This window comes from Phacochoerus africanus, chromosome X, assembly GCF_016906955.1.
Source record: "Phacochoerus africanus isolate WHEZ1 chromosome X, ROS_Pafr_v1, whole genome shotgun sequence".
NCBI classification, from domain to species: Eukaryota; Metazoa; Chordata; class Mammalia; order Artiodactyla; family Suidae; genus Phacochoerus; species Phacochoerus africanus.
Window position 1 is genome coordinate 98,020,019 of NC_062560.1, and position 20,859 is coordinate 98,040,877.

At 35.8% G+C, this 20,859-nt stretch overlaps 1 pseudogene; it reads left to right on the forward strand.

Moving 5' to 3' along the window:
* The first annotated feature begins 15,440 nt into the window (after positions 1–15,440).
* LOC125118103 (40S ribosomal protein S25-like) overlaps positions 15,441–20,859 on the forward strand; it is a 74,385-nt pseudogene continuing 68,966 nt past the window's right edge.

The window sequence follows — 20,859 nt, forward strand, 5'->3', positions numbered from 1 at the left end:
GTTTGCATTGGAATTTACATTAAATACATTAGGATAAGCCATGTAATGTGCAAATGTGCAGAAATGATTCTACATCTTAGGGGTGCCCTAATTAGAAGTCAGTACTTGATACTTCATTACTTGTTAACTCAAATAGCATAACTGAAATCTACATGAAAATATTTATTAATTAAGCATAAGGGATAATATAAGAATTTTTTAAGTGGTAAAACACAGTATTCAAAATTGGTAGCAGATCATGTAGATTTGTATAGGTCCCATTGTCCCTGCATGATCAAACTATATAAATCTAACAAACAAAGCAGTGTAGGACCATTTGTGTAGCGCACAAGGACTAGAGTCCCGTTATCACTGCATTCTGCAATCAAAAATCTTTGTGTCTGCCTTCAAATGCATTTTTCACATAAGGTAGCATTTGGAGAGCTTAGAGCAAAGAGTAGTATTTCTGGTAAATATGCAGGGGTGGAGATGTAAAGACCAACCTACCTGTAAGTATAAGATATCACCAAATATGTACAAAAAGGACCTGTCACATGCTGAATTCCAAAATTAGCTTAGGCCAATATATATCAATTCTTAAATCCCTTCTTATAAAAATCTGTAGGGGAGTTCCGATTGTGGCTCAGCAGGTTAATAACCTGACAAGTATCTGTGAGGATGTGGGTTTGACCCCTGGCCTTGCTCAGTGAAGTATCTGGTGTTGCCATGAGCTGTAGTGTAGGTTGCAGATGTAGCTCGAATCCCATTTTGCCGTGACTGTGGGGTTGCAGCTCTGATTTGACCCCTCATCTGGGAACTTCCATATGCCTAAGGTGCGGCACTAAAAAGAAAAAAAAAAAATTGCTGTAGGAACCTATTTATAGCTCTATAGGACACATGCCAATTCTGTAACCCTTGAGAGTTATAATGATATGATTTGAAATAATAAATAAAATACTTCAAAAACTACATTTTCACTATTTTTATACATCTGTTTACTCATTTGAGAGAACAATCCCGTGAAAAACATAACAGTTTTAATTATCCTAATTTTATGGTGAAATCAGGTGGCATGACCTCCATTATTTGGTGGCTAAATTTCAGACCTAACTCCCAACCCAATGCAATCCTCTTTTGTTTTTAGCAGCTAAAAACTTTTGCACAGGTACTTTTTTTTTCCCTCTCTTTTTTGGCCATGCCCATGGCATGTGGAAGTACCCGGGGTTAGGGATCAAACCTGAGCCACAGCAGTGACAACGCTGCATACTAAACCTGCTAGGCCTCCAGGGAACCCACACAGGTACATTCTTGAACATCCTGGAATCCTAAATTAGTCTCAGTAGTTTCTCTTTCATTCTTCTAGAAGTCAGGAGAGTTGAGAAAGATCAAAATGTATATTCTTGAAAACACTTAAATGAAACCACTAGTAACACAAAACTGCTGGGGGTTGCCCTCATGCTAAACAAAGATTCTGCTTCTTATTTTGCTAAGTGCTTTATTAATTCTTCCAAAATTCTCTCCAAAAATATTTTATAATGAGTGGAAATACTAAAGTAGATACATGTTAAAGTAGAAAATAAAAGAACAATAGCAAGGTGCTAGATTTGGAGTTTGTATATAATTTAAACATCGCTAGGCTCTTTTAATAAAGTATACTCTTTGAATTACCGGCCATTATAAAAGAAGATTCATTCTAAAACATTCCCATAAGCTATGCTAATTTTGTAGTAACATTATAGTAACATGCATTTCATTAAATATTAACCAGGTCCATTTCTCTGAACATTCTCCATAAATATCCCAGTACACGTCCAGAACTTTTCCAATGGCTTCACCCAAAGTTACAGTAGTGTTCATTTTTCTAATGAGGCAAAAAGTAATGTAGGTTATGAATCTGTTTATATCACTTAATATTAACAATTAAATATATCTGTTTACCTTAGTTGTATTCTTGTAGGTACTTTTTTACTTTTTAAAATTCTTGGACAACAGAATTTACCCAAGTGAAATGCACCAATATAAGAAAGATTTTTACAATGTCATTCCCTTGGGTTAAAAGCTACAAGACTTAAGTTAGCTGTGAGACAAGCATGGTGAAATCCAACAGAAAAAAACGTTTTGTTTTATTCAACTGTTTTCAAAATTTTAGTAAGAGAAAGAAAGAATGAAAGCATAGACCTTTAAACTCAGACCAATTGGGGCCAGAGGTCTGAAGCACTGTGTCAAAATCACTTAGAAGACTATTTCTCTAAGAAAGCTTTCTATGGTAAAAAGTGATCAATAAGGTGAAAGTGTAGGGAATGAGAAAATGAAACACATGGAAGAAAAAGAAGAGTAGATGTAGGGGGCCAAACAAACCTGTTTCTGAGGTGTGCTGTGGACTCAATACCATTTGCTACATCTCAATGCCAAATAGAAAGCCAAAGCCTCTCTTTTTAGTTGGCGTCAAGAGAAAGAGAAAGCAGGAAAAGCTGGAGGTTGAAAACTAAAAGAATCCCCTGAAAGCATGCTCTCTTATACCCTAGATTAAAGATTTCTGTTACTAAGCAACTTGATACCACCTCATGCTTTCTTCTTTGTGGAGTGCCCACTAAGTGGTAGGCATTGTGCTTAGCATGTATGCTTTGAAGTTTGGGGTAGGGAAATGGGAGTAAAACAAAGTAAACAATGACATAAATTCAGCCCTTTAAGGATTTGAGAACCTGTAGCAGACAGAAAACAGTTATAATAAAATGTGGAAGGTAATTAAGAATGGTACAATCCAAATCATAACTAACATGTATGAAGTGCTCACTATCTTCCAGGCATGATCTCAGTGTTTCCCATGTATTAGCTCATTTCATCCTACTTACATTATTAAGTAGGTGGTAATATTTTACTTATTTTATAAATCATGGAACTGAGACTCAAGGAGGTTAAATAGCTGATCTAAGGTCACAAGTAGCTTGTAAGAGACAAAACCGAGAATCACACTCATGGATTCTGACTCTGAATCTCACGGGCTTAATTTCTCCAAGGTCTTTTTATTATACAAAACTGTCTGCAGGCACAGGGAAAACTTCAGATGGGGTGACTTCTGATCACAGCAAGGAAAGAGGAATTGGAGTACACTAGGCAGAGAAGAAGAGGAAGGCAGTGAGAGCTGAAAAGAAGAGTACAAGCAGAGATAGTAAAGCTCATAGCTGGATCAGGCTAGTGTGAGGAGTCAGTTCTACACAAGTTGCTCAAGGCAGATTGCAGGGGGAGGAAGTTGTGGATTTTCAAAAGAGGTGGGCCTGCTTTTGAGGTACCTTCACCCAGAGCAGACAGAATAGCAGTGGGGTGTTAGTAATAATCATAGCATAGGTGGCAGAAAGCAATTATCATTGCAGTAGAAACAAATCCAAGCGGTCAAAGAGGATTTCAGTTCTATCTGTAACCTGTGAATATTTACACTCAAACGTATTTAACATATTATCTATGTATTTAAGAAAAGTTAAATTTAAAAGAAAAAAGGAAAGCTGAAATTTGGTAGAGCAGTGATCACAAACTGGCTTCATATAAATATCGATTTACCATGAATACCACTTTTATGTAATGAGTTGCTAAATAATCTATGCTGTTTTTAAAAAAAGCTATTATTAAAGAAAAGTCAGTCGAGGAAGACTATACATGAACTTTATCTCTAAGATCTTTTTTTTTTTTTTTTTGGTGAGGGTAGGGTAGACTAACACTTGAGCATATGCAATGAAACTCACAGTTTTCACCTTTTGCTGGAAAGCAGACACCCAAAGTCAGGGGAAAATGCCTGAATGAAAATAAGACACTAAAGGCTAACTTTGAAAATCTAAAGTGATGCCACATGCTAGAATGACACCTTGGTTTTTAGATCCATTTAGCTAAAGACAGTTTTTGGAAAGCCACACATCTTTTCAGTCCAGTTCTCTTCTTACTCCTAAGGTCAATCTTTGGCCAAATATTAAGCAAAATTGGTATTTCCCCATCACTTCAAACCTCTCCCCCATCTTTGGTTTTTTCTAGTTTCTTTTCCTCCCTTTCGCTGTATCCCTAGATTGCCTTCCAAGCTAACCAGGCATTTTATTGATTCATTCAGTCAGGAAATGATTATCTATTATAATCTGGGCAGAGAGTTAGATGCTGGCACAAAGCAAATAAATAACTCATGTTCTCTTCTGTCAACCAGTTGTAGACTATTAGTATTTATAGACACAAAAGCAAATCATTTCATTAGAGGACTTTATTAGTAATATAGGTTTAAAAGTCACAGGTGTTAGTGATATGAAGGCATGAGAGTAGAGGAGATCAGAACTCATCTAAAAACATCTTTATTGGTAATAGCACATGATCTGCACATTTACTTTCCCTTTGATTCCTATCAAAATTTTCTGGACCTACATTCCATTTGTAAGAGAACACTTTCTCCTTCAGGGCTACTTTGATAAGCAAATCAGAATGAAGACTAATAATGATGTCATATGCGATCCTTATTTTAGTAGGGTATTCTGCTATCTGCAAATCTTCATCCCTCTCACCATCTTCATTTCTTTTGCAAAATGCAGCTGCTCTGAAAACTGACAATAATCAGAGATGGTCCATGGCTGCTAAACTATTGGGGATGACAAATGAGTATTTGGAAGGCAACCATATTATCCACTAAGAAATATCCTTCTGGTTATCCAACATGAATGTATACTTTCCTTTTTATAAACTTAGCCTAAAACGTGCATGAAACATACTCACATCCCCCATCCAAGGGAAATGGTTCAATATCTTATCCATTTATTAAAACTAGACCAAGTCCAGGATCTCTGGGTTATATACTGTTCTTGCTATCAAGCCTAGAGATAGCTACTTCATATTGTGGTGACATATCCTAAAAATGATAATTTATCCATTCCCAATGCATGTGGTATATGATCTAGGGAAGACTGAAATAACCAATAAAACTTCTCATTCAGAAAATGGGATAATAGTAAACAAAATATTGATTCATAGCATATTTCCCATCCCACTGGACAGGAATGCAAAGGGCTCAATATTCCGATAAATGGAATGAATTCATCAGACAGTATTGCACCTGTAACTTGGAAAGCTTTTCATTGTCCTTCATGTTCCCTGTTTCAATCCTGTAGGAGAAGCTCCTTTATCCATTGACCTCCATAGGAACAGCTATGATAGTCACTGAAAAGAATTTACATTTGCAGGTAGGCAGGGAATGTTGTGTAGGCTGCTATTGCCTTGTAATCTAGAGGAATGGGGAAAGAGATTTTCCTGAGGGTTAATGGGTTTATACCCAGAGTCAAAGATTAGTCTTTTAAACATGAGATTGATTTCTCTCTCTTAGAAACAGAGCTTTGTGCTTTGCTCACTGCCCCCTTCCTACCACAGTTAACCCACAATCTTAGATTTAATGGACTTTGTTTCTATCTTAGCCTTATTTCTCAAACATATTGAGACCCTTTTGTTGGGAAAGCTCCTCTTACAATGTTATGGGGTATAAATGGTTATTTTTAAATGTGCACTAATTTTTTTATTATTTATTGGTGACTTTTTAGAATAGGCAACTTAATGGAAGAGGTGGAAATTGAACATGAGCAAAGACAAACAAAGGCATGAATGAACATAGTATGTTTGAGGGGACAGTTAGGAGACTAGTCTAGCTGGAGTTGAAGATGTATATTAAGGGTATATAAAAGAGTAAACATCTTTTGAGCACTTATTATGTTCCAAGCAGGTTTATTCAAATACTTAATTTTAATATTACTTGCCATATATGTAAAAGTAATAGTTACTTTTAGTATTATTTGCCATACACAAACACACACACACGTATATAATCCATGTGTAAGAATTATCATTTCTACCTCAAAAATCTATCTAAAGTTTGATCCTTTTCTCCAATTCCACCTGATCCTAGCCTTTTGTCTGGATTATTGCAATGACTTCCTGATTACTACTTGCTAACAACATTCAATTTAACACAAAAGAAGACAGAAAGGAAAAGGAAAGGCAGAGATTGTCTGTATGGATAAAAACAAACTGAATTTATCAATATATAAAAAGGATTATACATTGTAGCTGAGTATGTTTTATCCAGGAATGTTTTATAAGGAAAATTAATCAATGTTTTATGAATAAAATCAATCAATGCAAATCAGCATATCATAGGATTAAAGGGGTAAGGCCATATGATAATTTCTATAGATTAAGAAAAAACATTTGACAAAAATCCAACCCCATTCTCCCCGAAAAAAAACCTCTCAGAAAATTACCCTTGAGTTGATAAAGAACATTTACAGAAAACCTAATATTGTACCTAATGGTGCAAGTGAGCATGTTTTCCCTGTAGCATAAGAACAAGGCAAGAATGCCTACTCACACAATTGCTATCCAGTATTGTCCTGGAGGTCCAGGCCATTATCTAAAGTAACAAAAAGAAATGGATTCAAAACTCTTAGAAAGGAAGAAAACTGTCGGAAGAAAACTGTCTCCACTGAAGTACAGGTTATCCTATACATCTATAATTATGGCAAGAACTAATAAGTGAATTTAACAATGAATAAGGATACAAGGTTAATAAGTGTGAAATTAAATGTGAAATGTTAATATTTAATATGATTTTTAAGATTAAATATCAATTTTTAAATATATGTAAGTCCTCTATGCTAAAATGACAAAATATTAATAATAGAAATTAAATAATATAATAAATTGAATTATATATCTTGTTCATGGATAAAAAAATCTCAATATTGGTAAGACATCAATAATTCCCATATCATCCATATATTCTATATAATCCTGAATCCTAATTCTATAAGGAATGTGTATAAAAATTGATGAACTAAGTTCTATATAAAAATTCAAAGAACGAGGAACCTCAAAAAAAATTTTGAAAAAGAGAACATAACAAAACTTGCATGTAATAACCCAAGGACTGCATTTATGCATAAAGGAATTTAATTATTTCTGTAGTTGAACTGGTGGGCACAAAAAATATTCCACCCATAGTCTATGAAATTATCCCTTCAGTAATTATAACTTTTAAGTTATACTTTGCCTTCTCTTTTGTCCCTCTTTTATCCTAGAAAGCAAAATACCTCAGGTCCTCAGCATTGTAATTATTATGAAGGCTTTTTGTATTTTTTAAAAGATGTAGTTCCCATTGTGGCACAGCGGAAACAAATCTGACTAGTAACCATGAAGTTGCGGGTTCGATCCCCGGCCTCACTCATTGGATTAAGGATCTGGTGTTGCTGTGAGCTGTGGTATAGGTCACAGACGCAGCTTGGATCCTGCATGGCTGTGGCTGTGGCTGTGGCCTGGAAACCTCCATATGCCATGGATGCGGCCCTAAAAAGCAAAAAAAAAAAAAAAAAGTTTTTTAAAAGAAAAATACTTCTCAGTGACACCTAAGGTAGGACAAAGTAACAAGATTAGATATTAGCAAAGTGGGACAGAGATGGATAGGAAGATAGAAGAACTGTATTGAGAATTTTAAAGATAAATATTGCCTCTTTCATAATTGTATCGAAATCTAATCCCTGATATTGGGAGACAGGAGATTTGACCCCAAACAAACTTTTAACACTTCTGAGAATCCTCGTTAGAGATTAAAATTCCAGTCATAAAGCACTAACTTAAAAAGAAAGTAGAACTGGGCTAAAAGCTACACTTACTTACAGTTTCTTTTTCTCTACATCACCTGAATCATTTCAAATACCAACTGGGAAAATATTTATAGGAAACCAAATGAAAGCTATCCTAGGATTCTTTTTTATTTAGAACTGTGGTCCTGAGAGACAATTAATTTTACATGGTCACATTTTTAGCTTTTGACATTTACATAATGACTTCTAGGTCAGTATCATGTTTTAGAAAACAAAATTAACCCTGTTACCCCACTACCCAAACCTGAGAGTGATGAACACATACAGTGAAATAAAACACAACGAACTAAATATTTAATCATATTGCATTTGTGTTAACCTTTCCAACTCTTTGATATAGGATGAACTAAAATTTCAGTGTTCTCAAGTCCCCAGTGTAATCTTATTTCATTTCAATTTTGGCAATATGACTTGGTTTTAAATAAATAAGGTATATTAAGAGAATATAAGCATTTTGATGAGTTGTCTCTAAATTTCAAAAACAGAAATGCAATCTATAAGAATTATTTGATGCTTACTCTGCAAGAGTACCAAAATAATGTTAATTAGCTTATCAGGCTCTTAAAAATTTATTTTTATAAAAGCATCAGGTGCTGCAGTCTATTATTATGTTGGGGTTAATGAATTAGAGTATCAAAATCATGGCAGAGTATTTTTCACTAAATTTAATGATTTTACTCACTAGAAAAACATTTTATTATGTGTAATTCTAATATATGTCTTAATATTTATTAAATTATTATAGAACTACTTATATGTGATAATTTCAGATTATACTTCATAAAAAGCCAAAACTTATAATGCAAAAAATGTTTAATAATATTTGTAATTGATAGAACATGATTTGGATTTATTCCTAGCTTTCATGTGCCTTTTTATTTTATTTAATTAATCCTCTATTTGTTGTTGCTTCTAATGTTTGTTCTTGCAAACATTTCTGCAAGGAATATCCTTGCATAGACATGTTTTTGTGTACTGTGTGCTTATAGAATATTTTTCTATAAATGAATTTCCTGAGTCAAAGGACATATGCAATTTACATTGTGACAATACTGCCAAATTTAACTCTGAAGAGGATATACCAGTTTATCCTTCTTCCAAAATATAAACTTTTTTTTTCTGACATCCTTGGCAATAATTTATCTTTATTCTTAGTCAGGCTGGGTTATATTTTATGGCCATTATCCCTCAATGTGTTTCTTCTTTGAGTTGCTTGTTCATATGCATTTCTCCCTAGTATGTTTTCTTCTCATTTAGGTATTTCTATATTATACTAAAAAAATTATTTCTTCCTGTCCTTTTTGGAATGGGTTGATGCTTATTTACATGCAGTTACTTGTAAGTAGATGATATTGTTAATTCTTTTTAACTTAGTTTCAAAATTGTTGAATAAAATTTGTCTAACATAAAATTGTGGATAATTTCATAGAAAAATGAACTCAATATTTGTTGAATGTCTGCTTTGTGTTAGAAACTGTTATAAGTAGTCACAAACATTTTCTGCTTAAATCCTTTCAAAAACCTAGCAAGGTAGTTATTTTTAACTTCTTGTTTTATAGATGAGAAAATAAAGTCAAATGATTTGGGCAAATTGGTCAAGAACAAATAGAAGAACTAGGAATTTAACCAGGGCCTTTCTGATTCTAAATTCTGTGTTTAGTTGTGGGTTTGTCATATATGGCCTTTATTATGTTGAGGTGGGTTCCATCTATGCCCACTTTCTGGAGAGTTTTTATCATAAATGGGTGCTGAATTTTGTCAAAAGCTTTTTCTGCAACTATTGAGATAATCATATGGATTTTATTCTTCAATTTGTTAATGTGGTGTATCACACTGATTGACTTGTGGATACTGAAGAATCCTTGCATCCCCGGGATAAATCTCACTCAATCATGGTGTATAATCCTTTTAATGTACTATTGGGTTTGGTTTGCTAATATTTTGTTGAGGATTTCTGCACCTATGGTTGTCAGTGATACTAATCTGCAATTTTCTTTTTTGTGGTAACTTTGTCCAGTTTTTTGGTATCAGGGTGATGGTAACCTCATAAAATGAGTTCAGAAGTGTCCCAGTGTCCCTTCATCTACAATTTTTGAAGAGTTTAAGAAGAATAGGTGTTAACTCTTCTCTAAGTATTTGGGAGAATATACCTGTGAAGTTATTTGGTCTTGGACTTTGGTTTGTTGGGAGGTTTTAAATTACTGATACAATTTCAGTACTGGTAATTGGTCTGTTCATATTTTTATTTCTTCCTGGTTCAGTCTTGAGGGACTGTATCTTTCTAAGAATGTATAAATTTCATCTGGATTGTCCATTTTATTGGTGTATAGTTGCTCATAGCAGTCTCTTATAATCCTTGTATTTCTGCATTGTTAGTTGTAACTTCTTTTTCATTTCTGATTTTATTGATTTGGACACTCTCCCATTTTCCCTTGATGAGTCTGACTAAAGTTTTATCAGTTTTGTTTACCTTTTCAAAAGAAAAGGTTTTAATTTCATTGATCATTTCTATTATTTTTTAGTCTCAATTTTATTTATTTTGGCTCTGATCTTTCTTTCCTTCTACTACCTTTGGGTTTTGTTTGTTCTTTCTCTAGTTACTTTCGGCATAAGGTTAGGTTGTTTATTTGAGATTTTTCTTGTTTCCTGAGACAAGCTTGTATCACTATAATATTCCCTCTTAGGACAAAAGACCTGTACCCTGAAAACTATAAGCCACTGATGAAAGAAATCAAAGATGACACAAATAGATGGGAAGATATACCATGCTCGTGGATTGGAAGAGTTAATATTATCAGAATGACTATACTACCTAAGGCAATCTGCAGATTCAATGCAATCCCTATCAAATTACCAAGGACATTTTTCATAGAACTCAAACAAAATATTTTAAAGTTTGTTTGGAAACACAAAAGACCCAGAATAGCCAAAGACATCCTGCTGAAAAGGAAAAATGGAGCTGGAGGAATCAGGCTCCCAGATTTCACACTATACTACAAAGCAACAGTCATCAAAACCGCATGGTACTGGCACAAAAACAAAAAGATAGATCAGTGGAACAGGATAGAAAGCCCAGAATTCAACCCATGCACCTACAGCCAACTCATCTATGACAAAGGAGGCAAGAATATACAATGGAGAAAGGACAGCTTGTTCAATAAGCGGTGCTGGGAAAACTGCACAGCCACAGGGAAAAGAATGAAATTAGAACACTCCCTAACACCATACACAAAAATAAACTCAAAACGGATGAAAGACCTAGATATACGACCAGACACTATCAAACTCCTAGAGGAAAACATAGGCCAAACACTCTCTGACATCAATGACAGCAACATCTTCTCAGAGCCACCTATCAGAGTATTGACAACAAAAACAAAAATAAACAAATGGGACCTAATGAAACTTAAACGTTTCTGCACAGCAAAGAAACCCTAAACAACACGAAAAGACAACCCACAGAATGGGAGAAAATCTTTGCAAGTGAATCCACTGACAAGGGATTCATCTCCAGAATTTATAAACACCTTCTGCAGCTCCATACCAAAAAAACCAAACAACCCCATCCAAAAATGGGCAGAAGATCTAAACAGACAATTCTCCAAAGAAGACATACAGATGCCCAAAAAACACATGAAAAGATGTTGAACATCACTCATTATTAGAGAAGTGCCAGTCAAAACCACGATGAGGTACCACCTTACACCAGCCAGAATGGCCATCATCCAAAAGTCTACAAACAGTAAGTGCAGGAGAGGGTGTGGAGAAAAAGGAACCCTAGTATGCTGTTGGTGGGAATGTAAATTGGTGCAACCACTGTGGAAAACAGTATGGAGATTCCTCAGAAAACTAAACATAGGACTACCATTTGATCCAGCAATCCCACTTCTGGGCATCTATCCAGAGAAAACCACAACTTGCAAAGACACATGTATTCCAATATTCATTGCAGCATTATTTGCAATAACCAAAACATGGAAACAACCTAAATGTCCATTGACAGAGGAGTGGATCAAGAAGACATGGCACATATACACAGTGGAATATGACTCGGCCATTCAAAGGAATGAAATACTGGCATTTTTAGCAACATGGATGGACCTAGAAACGATCATGCTAAGTGAAGTCAGCCATACAATGAGACACCAACATCAAATGCTTTCGCTGACATGTGGAATCTGAAAAAAGGACAGAATGAACTTCTTTGCAGAAGAGATGCTGACTCACAGACATTGAAAAACTTATGGTCTCTGGAGGAGACAGTTTGGGTGGTGGGGGTATGTGCTCGGGTTGTGGGATGGAAATCCTGTCAAATTGGATTGTTATGATCATTATACAACTACAGATGTGATCAATTCATTTGAGTAATAAAAAAAAAACTAAAAAAAATTCCCTCTTAGAACTGCTTTTACAACAAACCATAGGTTTCAGATCATCGTGTTTTCATTTTCATTTGTCTCTAGGTAAATTTTTACTTCCTCTTTGATTTCTTCAGTGATCTATGGGTTGTTTAGTAGCATACTGTTTAGCCTCTGCATGTTTGTTTTTTTGCAGTGTTTTTCTTATAGTTGATTTCTAATCTCAAAGTGTTGTGGTCAGAAAAGATGCTTGAAATGATTTTAATTTTCTTAATTTTATGGAGGCTTACTTTGTGGTCCAGCACATCATCTATCTTGGACAATGTTCCATGTGCGTTTGAAAAGAATGTGTATTCTGCTGCTTTTGGAAGGAATGCTCTATCAATGTTAATTAAGTAGATCTGGTCTAATGTGTCATTTAAGGTCTGTGTTTCATTATGCATTTTCTGTCTGGATGATCTTTCATTGATAAAAGTGGGGTTTTCTTTATTTATTTATTTTGTCTTTTTTAGGGCCACACCCACAGCATTTGGAGGTTCCCAGGTGAGGGGCCTAATCAGAGCTTTAGCCACCAGCCTATGCCACAGCCACAGCGACACGGGATCCAAGCCATGTCTGCAACCTATACCTCAGCTCACAGCAATGCTGGATCTTTAACCCACTGAGTGAGGTCAGGGATCGAACCTACAACCTCATGGTTACTAGTCGAGTTCATTAATCACTGAGCCATGACAGGAACTCCAAAAGTGGGACTTTAAATTCCTTCACTATTATTGTATTACTTTCAATTTCTCCTCTTATCTCTGTTGACGTTTGACTTACATATTGTGGTGCTACTGTGTTGGGTGCATATACATTTACAATTGTTACATATTCTTCTTGGATTGACCTCTTAATCATTATGTAGTGTCGTTCTTTGCCTCTTGTAACAGCCTTATATTAACCTACAGCTAACATCATACTTAATGGTGAAAAGCTGAAAGCATTTCCTCTAAGATCATGAATAAGACAAAGATGTCTACTATTGCCCTTCTATCTAACATAGTTTTTGAAGTCCTAGCCTCAGAAATCAGAGAAGAAAAAGGGATAAATTCAAACTGGAAAAGATTGAAACTGTCACTGTTTCCAGATGTCATGACATTATACATAGAAAATCCTAAAGACAATACCAGAAAACTACTAGAGTTCATCAATGAATTTGACACAGTTGCAAGATACAAAATTAATATGGAGAAATCTCTCATTTCTATATACTAACAACAAAAGATCAGAAAGAATAATTAGGGCAACAATCCCATTTACTATTACATCAAAAAGAATAAAATACCAGAGTTCCCTTGGTGGCACAGTGGTTAACAAATCCAACTAGGAACCATGAGGTTGTGGGTTTGATCCCTGGCCTCGTTCAGTGGGTTAAGGATCTGGAATTGCTGTGGCATAGGCCAGCAGCTACAGCTCTGATTAGACCCCTAGCCTAGTAACCTCCATGTGCCGCAGGTGCAGCCCTAGAAAAGAATAAAATACCTAGAAATAAGCCTCTTAATGAAGCAAAAGAACTGTACCCTGAAAACTATAAGATGCTGATGAAAAAAGTTGAAGATGACACAAACAAATGGAAAGACATACCATGTTCTTGGATTGAAAGAGTCAATTTTGTCAAAATGACTGTAGTACACACAGCAATCTACAGATTCAGTGCAATCCTAATTAAATTACCAAAGGTATTTTGCACACAACTAAAAGCAATTTTTTTTAATTTGTAAGGAAACACAGAAGACCCCAAATATCCAAAGCAATATTGAAAATGAAAAACAGAGCTGGAGGAATCAATCTCCTTAAGACTATACTACAAAGCTACAGTCATAAAAACATTATGGTAATGGCACAAAACAGACATATAGATCAATGAAACAGAATAGCAAGGCCAGAAATAAATCCACACAGATATGGTCAATTAATCTATGAAAAAGGAGGCAAGAATATACATGCAGAAAAGACAGTCTCTTCAATAAGTGATGCTGGGAAAACTGGACAGCTACATGTAAAAGAATGAAATTAAAACATTCTCTAAAACTATATAAAAAATAAACTCAAAAACTATATTCAAAAATAAACTCAAAGTGATTAAATACCTAACTGTAAGATCAAATACTAGAGTACCTAGAGGAAAACATAGCTAGAACACTTTGACATAAATTACAGAAATATATTTTTGAATCTGTCTCATATAGAGTGATGGACATAAAAACAAAAATAAACAATGAGACCTAATTATACTTAAAAGATTTTTCACATTAAAGTAAACCATAAACAAAATGAAAAGACAACCTACAGAATGGGAGAAAAATATTTGCAAATGATGCCACCAACAAGGGATTAATCTCCAAAATATACAAGCTATACTCATATAGCTCAATAATAATAATAATAAAACAATAAAAATGGGCAGAATATGTAAATAGACAATTTTACAAAGAAGACATTCAGGCAGGCCTAAGCACATGAAAAGATGCTGAACATCACTAATCATCAGGGATTCCAAATCAAAACTATGAGGTATCATCTCACACTGGTCAGAATGACCAACATCAAAAAAAGCTATAAATAATGCTGGATTGGGTTGGAGAAAAAGGAACCCTCCCACACTGTTGGTAGTACTGTAAATTGGTATAGCCACAATGGAAAACAGTATGGAGTTCCTATAAAACTAAAAATAGAGCTACCATATTATCCTGAAATCCAACTCCTGGGCATATATCCAGATAAAACCATAAAATAAAAAGATACATGCACTCTGATGTTCATAGCAGCACTATTTACAATAGCCAAGACATGGCAATAGCCTAAGTTTCCATCGATAGATGAATGGATAAAAAGATGTGTTGAAGAGGCTGGCAAGATGGCAGAGGAGTAAGAGGACACACTCACCCTCTCCCACAAACACATCAAAAAAAAAATCTACATGTAAAATAATTCACATGGAACATCAACTGAATGCCTGGAGAAGAACTTAAACCTCCAACAAGGGCAAGAAACTCTTGACAGAACTGTGTAGAACAAAAGAAAAAATATGTAGAGAGAGAAAAGGAATCAGGATGGGTCTAACACTCCCATGAGGGAGTTATAAAGGAGAAAGGGAACCTATACCCTGGGAAGCCACCTAACCAACGGAAAGATCAGCAAAGTTGGAGGGAATTCCAAGAAGCCAAGAAAAGCACAGCAGCAGGTCTGAGATCCAAAAAAGCAGAGTGAGAGACACTCAGACCATCTGAGCCACTGGCACAGACACCACAGACTGAGATTCTCAGTGGGGGCTGGGCACTGAGACTTAGGCTCCAGAGGTCAGTCCCAGGGAGTGGGCTGGGGTTGGTGGTGTGGAGACAGCCTAAGGGACTAGGGAGTGGTGTGCTGCTGGTGGGGGGAATAATACACTATGGGCTGGGGAGTGGAAAGCCATGGCAGAGGGAACTGGGAGAAGGTACAGACCCACAGGAGAGTCAAGGCGCCACTGTTGGGAAGGGGAGAGGAGGAGGGGCAGGCCGCCATAGAAAACTCCTTGGGCCCCAGTGTGCATGCTTGCCCACTGGATCGCAAAGAGCTGAGCACTCCTTCCTGGTGCCCAAGCCCCACCCGCATGGATCTGGCCCTGCCGGCACCCTTGCACGCTCCCCAGCACCCAGCCCACGCAGATCGGCCCCACCCATGCAGAACTGGCCCCGCCGGCACCCTTGTGAGCTCACGGTGCCCATGCTCAGCCCACACAGATCCAGCCTGTGGGCACACTCCCAGCGTCCACACCCTGCCCTCACAGAGCCAGCCCTGCCAGACCACCCTGGACTGTGCCAATCTACAGTTTGGCTTCCCCAAATTTGCAGAAAAAGAAAAACACCAACCAGCACGATAAAGAAGCTCAGAAAAGATTCCCAGTTAAAGCAATAGGAGAATTCACCTAAAGCAATCAACAATGAAACAGACCTCTGCAGTCTGACAGACTTTGAGTTCAAAAGGGAGATAGTGAAAATTCTGAAGGAATTAAGAGGATATGAACAGTAATGCAGATCCCCTGAGAAAGGAGCTAGAAAATATAATGAGGAGCCAAGACAAACTAGAAAATTCATTTGCAGAGATACAACCTGAGCTAAAGGCAATAAAGACCAGAATGAATAATGCAGAAGAATGAATTAGTGACATGGAAGAGAGAATAATGGAAATCACCCAAACAGAATAGCAGACACAAAATGAAATTAAAAAATATGAAAGCAATATAAGAGACCTATAGGATAATATAAAGTGGGCCAGTCTATGCATAATAGGAATTCCAGAATTCCAGAAAGGGAAGAAAAAGAAAAAGGGATTGAAAATATATTTGAAGAAATTATGGCTGAAAGCTTTCCAAATCTAAAGCATACTGATATCATGATACAGGAAGCACAGAGGTCCCCAAACAAGTTGAACCCAAGCAGGCCCACACCAAGACATGTTATAATAAAAATGGCAAAAATTAAAGATTCTTTTAAAGGCAGCAAGAGAAAGGCAAAGTGTTAATTATAAGGGAACCCCAATAAGGCTATCAGCTGATTTCTCTACAGAAACACTACAGGTCAGAAGGGAGTGGCAAGATATATTTAAAGCACTGAAAGGAAAACATATGCAACCTAGAATATTCTATCCAGCAAGAATATCATTTAAAATAAGTGGAAATAGAGAATTTCTCCAACAAACAAAAGCTGAAAGAGTACAGTAAGACAAAACCCATTCTAAAAGAAATACTGAAAGGGCTTCTCTAAATTTAAAAAAAAAAAAAAGGAAGAACTAGGATGGAGGAAACCACAATTGGAAAGCAGTCACTTAAATAACTCAGCATACAGATCCAAACATAAAGATGTTAATTAAAAAAAAATACATCAAAATCATGCAACGTGGGTACGGAAGTAAGAAAAAATAGATGCTTTTTTATCTTAATGATGTTTGAGCCTATATGATTATCAGGCTAAAGTAAGCAGATATAGGAAGGGGTTAATATACTTAAAAAACAGGGCAACCACAAATCAAAGCCAAACACTACATTCACAAAAAGTGAAAAGAAAAATACTCAAATATAAAATAAATGGAAACCATCCAACCAAAAAAAGAAAAGAGAAACATAGAATCAACTGGAAAACAAGGCTTAAAATAGCAATAAATAAATATCTATCAATAACACCTTAAATGTCAATGGACTGAATGCTCCAATGAAAAGACAGAGTGGCAGATTGGATAAAAAAGCAAAAACCTTCAATCTACTGCCTACAAGAAACTCACCTTAGAATAAAGGACACAGATAGATTGAAAGTGAGGGGATGGGAAAAGATATTTCATGCCAATTGACAAGACAGAAAAGCAGGAGTTGCAATACTCATATCAGACAAAACAGACTTTAAAATGAAGGTCATAAAGAAAGCCAAAGAAGGACACTATTTAATGGTAAAAGGATCCATTCAAGAAGAGAATATTACAATCATCAATATATATGCCCCTAATATAGGAGCACCCAGATACCTACAACAAATACTAACAGACATAAAAGGAGAAATCGATGGGAAGACAATCATAGTAGGAGACATGAACACCCCACTCACAGCAATGGACAGATCCTCTAGAGAGAAAATCAATAAGGCAACAGAGATCCTAAAGGACACAATAGAAAAGTTAGACTTAATCGACATTTTCAGGACATTACATCCAAAAAAATCAGAATATGCATTCTTCTCAAGTGCACATGGAACATTCTCAAGAACTGATCACATACTGGGGCACAAAGCTAACCTCAACAAATTTAAGAGTATAGAAATTATTTCAGGTATCTTCTCTGACCACAGTGGCATGAAACTAGAAATCAACCACAGGAAAAGAAATGAGAAAAAACTGAATACATGGAGACTAAACAACATGCTACTGAAAAACCAATGGGTCAATGAGGAAATCAAGAAGGAAATTAAAAAATACCTCGAGACAAATGATAATGAAGACACAACCACTCAAAACTTACGGAATGCCGTAAAAGCAGTGCTCAGAGGGAAGTTCATAGCAATACAGGCCTTTCTCAAAAAAGAAGAAAGATCTCAAATTGACAACTTCACCCACCACCTAAATGAATTAGAAAAAGAAGAACAAAAAAGACCTAAAGTCAGCAGAGGGAAGGAAATCATAAAGATCAAAGAGGAAATCAATAAGATAGAGATTCAAAAAACAATAGAAAAAAATAATAAAACCAAGAGCTGGTTCTTTGAAAAGGTAAACAAATTGACAAACCTCTGGCTAGACTCACCAAGAAGAGGAGAGAAAAAACCCAAATAAACAAAATAAGAAATGAAAAAGGAGAAGTCACAACGGATACTACAGAAATACAAAAAATCATATGGTAATACTATAAACAATTATATGCCAACAAATTTGACAACCTAGAAGAAATAGACAACTTTCTAGAGACTTACAGCCTGCCAAAACTGAATCAAGAAGAAATATATCAACTGAACAGACCAATCACTAGAAATGAAATTGAAGATGTCACAAAAACACTCCCTACAAATAAAAGGCCAGGACCAGATGGCTTCACAGGCAAATTCTACCAAACATTCAAAGAGTAACTTATACCCATCCTCCTTAAACTTTTTCAAAAGTTTGAAGAAGGAACACTCCCTAAGACATTCTATGATGCCGCCATCACTCTAATTCCAAAATCAGACAAAGATACCACCAGAAAAGAAAACTATCAGCCAATATCTTTGATGAATAGAGATGCAAAAATTTTCAACAAAATTTTAGCTAACGAATCCAACAACAATATCAAAAAGATCGTACACCACGACCAGGTGGGATTCATCCCAAGTGCACAAAGATGGTTTGACATATGCAAATCAATCAACATCATATACCACATTAACAAAAGAAAAGTCAAAAACCATATGATCACATCAATAGATGCAGAAAAAGCATTTGACAAAGTCCAACATCCATTCATGATCAAAACTCTTACCAAAGTGGGTAGAGAGGGAACATACCTTAACATAATTAAAGCCATTTATGACAAACCCACAGCAAATATAATCCTCAATGGGAAAAAACTGAAAGCCTTCTCACTCAAATCTGGAACAAGACAGGGATGCCCACTCTCACCACTGCTCTTCAACATCGTTTTGGAAGTCCTAGCCACAGCAATCGGACAAAAGAAATTAAAGACATCCAAATAGGAAGAAAAGAGGTAAAACTCTCACTGTATGCTGATGACATGATACTACATATAGAAAACCCTAAGAAGTCAACCCCAAGACTGCTTCAACTGATCAACAAATTCAGCAAAGTAGCTGGATATAAGATTAACATTCAGAAATCAGTCGCATTTCTGTATACTAACAATGAAACATTAGAAAAGGAATACAAAAACACAATACCTTTTAAAATTGCACCCCAAAAAATCAAATACCTGGGAATAAACCTGACCAAGGAGGTAAAGAACTTATATGCCAAGAACTACAAAGCATTAATCAAGGAAATTAAAGAAGATGTAAAGAAATGGAAAGATATTACATGCTCCTGGGTTAGAAAAATTAATATTGTAAAAATGGCCATACTACCCAAAGCAATGTACAGATTCAATGCAATCACTATCAAATTACCCATGACATTTTTCACAGAACTAGAACAAACAATCCAAACATTTAGATGGAACCACAAAAGACCCAGAATTGCCAAAGCAATCCTGAGAAACAAAAACCAAGTAGGAGGCATCTCTCTCTCAGACTTCAGGCAATATTACAAAACCACAGTCATCAAGACAGTGTGGTACTTGTACCAAAACAGACATACAGACTGATGGAACAGAAAAGAACACCCAGAAATAAACCCAGACACCTATGATCAATTAATCTTTGACAAAGGAGGCAAGAACATAAAATGGGAAAAAGTCAGACTTTTCAACAAGTATTGCTGGGAAACCTGAACAGCTGCATGCAAAGCAATGAAACTAGAACACACCCTCACACCATGCACAAAAATAAACTCAAAATTGCTTAAAGACTTAAATGTAAGACAAGACACCATCAAACTCCTGGAAGAGAACATAGGCAAAACATTCTCTGACGTCAACTGTATAAATGTTTTCTCATATCAGTCTCCCAAAGCAACAGAAATAAAACCAAAAAAAAAAAAACCCAATGGGACCTAACCAAACTGACAAGCTTTTGCACAGCAAAGGAAACCAAAAAGAAAACAGAAAGACAACTTACAGAATGGGACAAAATAGTTTCAAATGATGCAACTGACAAAGGATTAATCTCTAAAGTATACAAGCAACTTATACAACTCAACAGCAAAAAAGCCAACAATCCAATGGAAAAATGGGCAAAAGACCTGAATAGACATTTCTTCAAGGAAGATAAACAGATGGCCAACAAGCACATGAAACAATGCTCAACATCGCTGATTATTAGAGAAATGCAAATCAAAACTACCATGAGATACCACCTCACACCAGTCAGAAGGGCCAACATTAAGAAGTCCACAAATAACAGATGCTATAGAGGGTGTGGAGAATAGGAAACCCTTCTACACTGTTGGTGGGAATGTAAATTGCTACAACCACTATGGAGATCAGTATGGAGGTACCTTAGAAAACTATACACAGAACTACCATGTGACCCAGCAATCCCATTCTTGGCTTATATCCTGACAAAATTTTCCTTAAAAAAGACACATGCAGCTGCATGTTCAGTGCAGCACTATTCACAATAGCCAGGACATGGAAACAACCCAAATGTCCATTGAGAGATGATTGGATTAGGAAGATATGGTATATATACACAATGGAATACTAC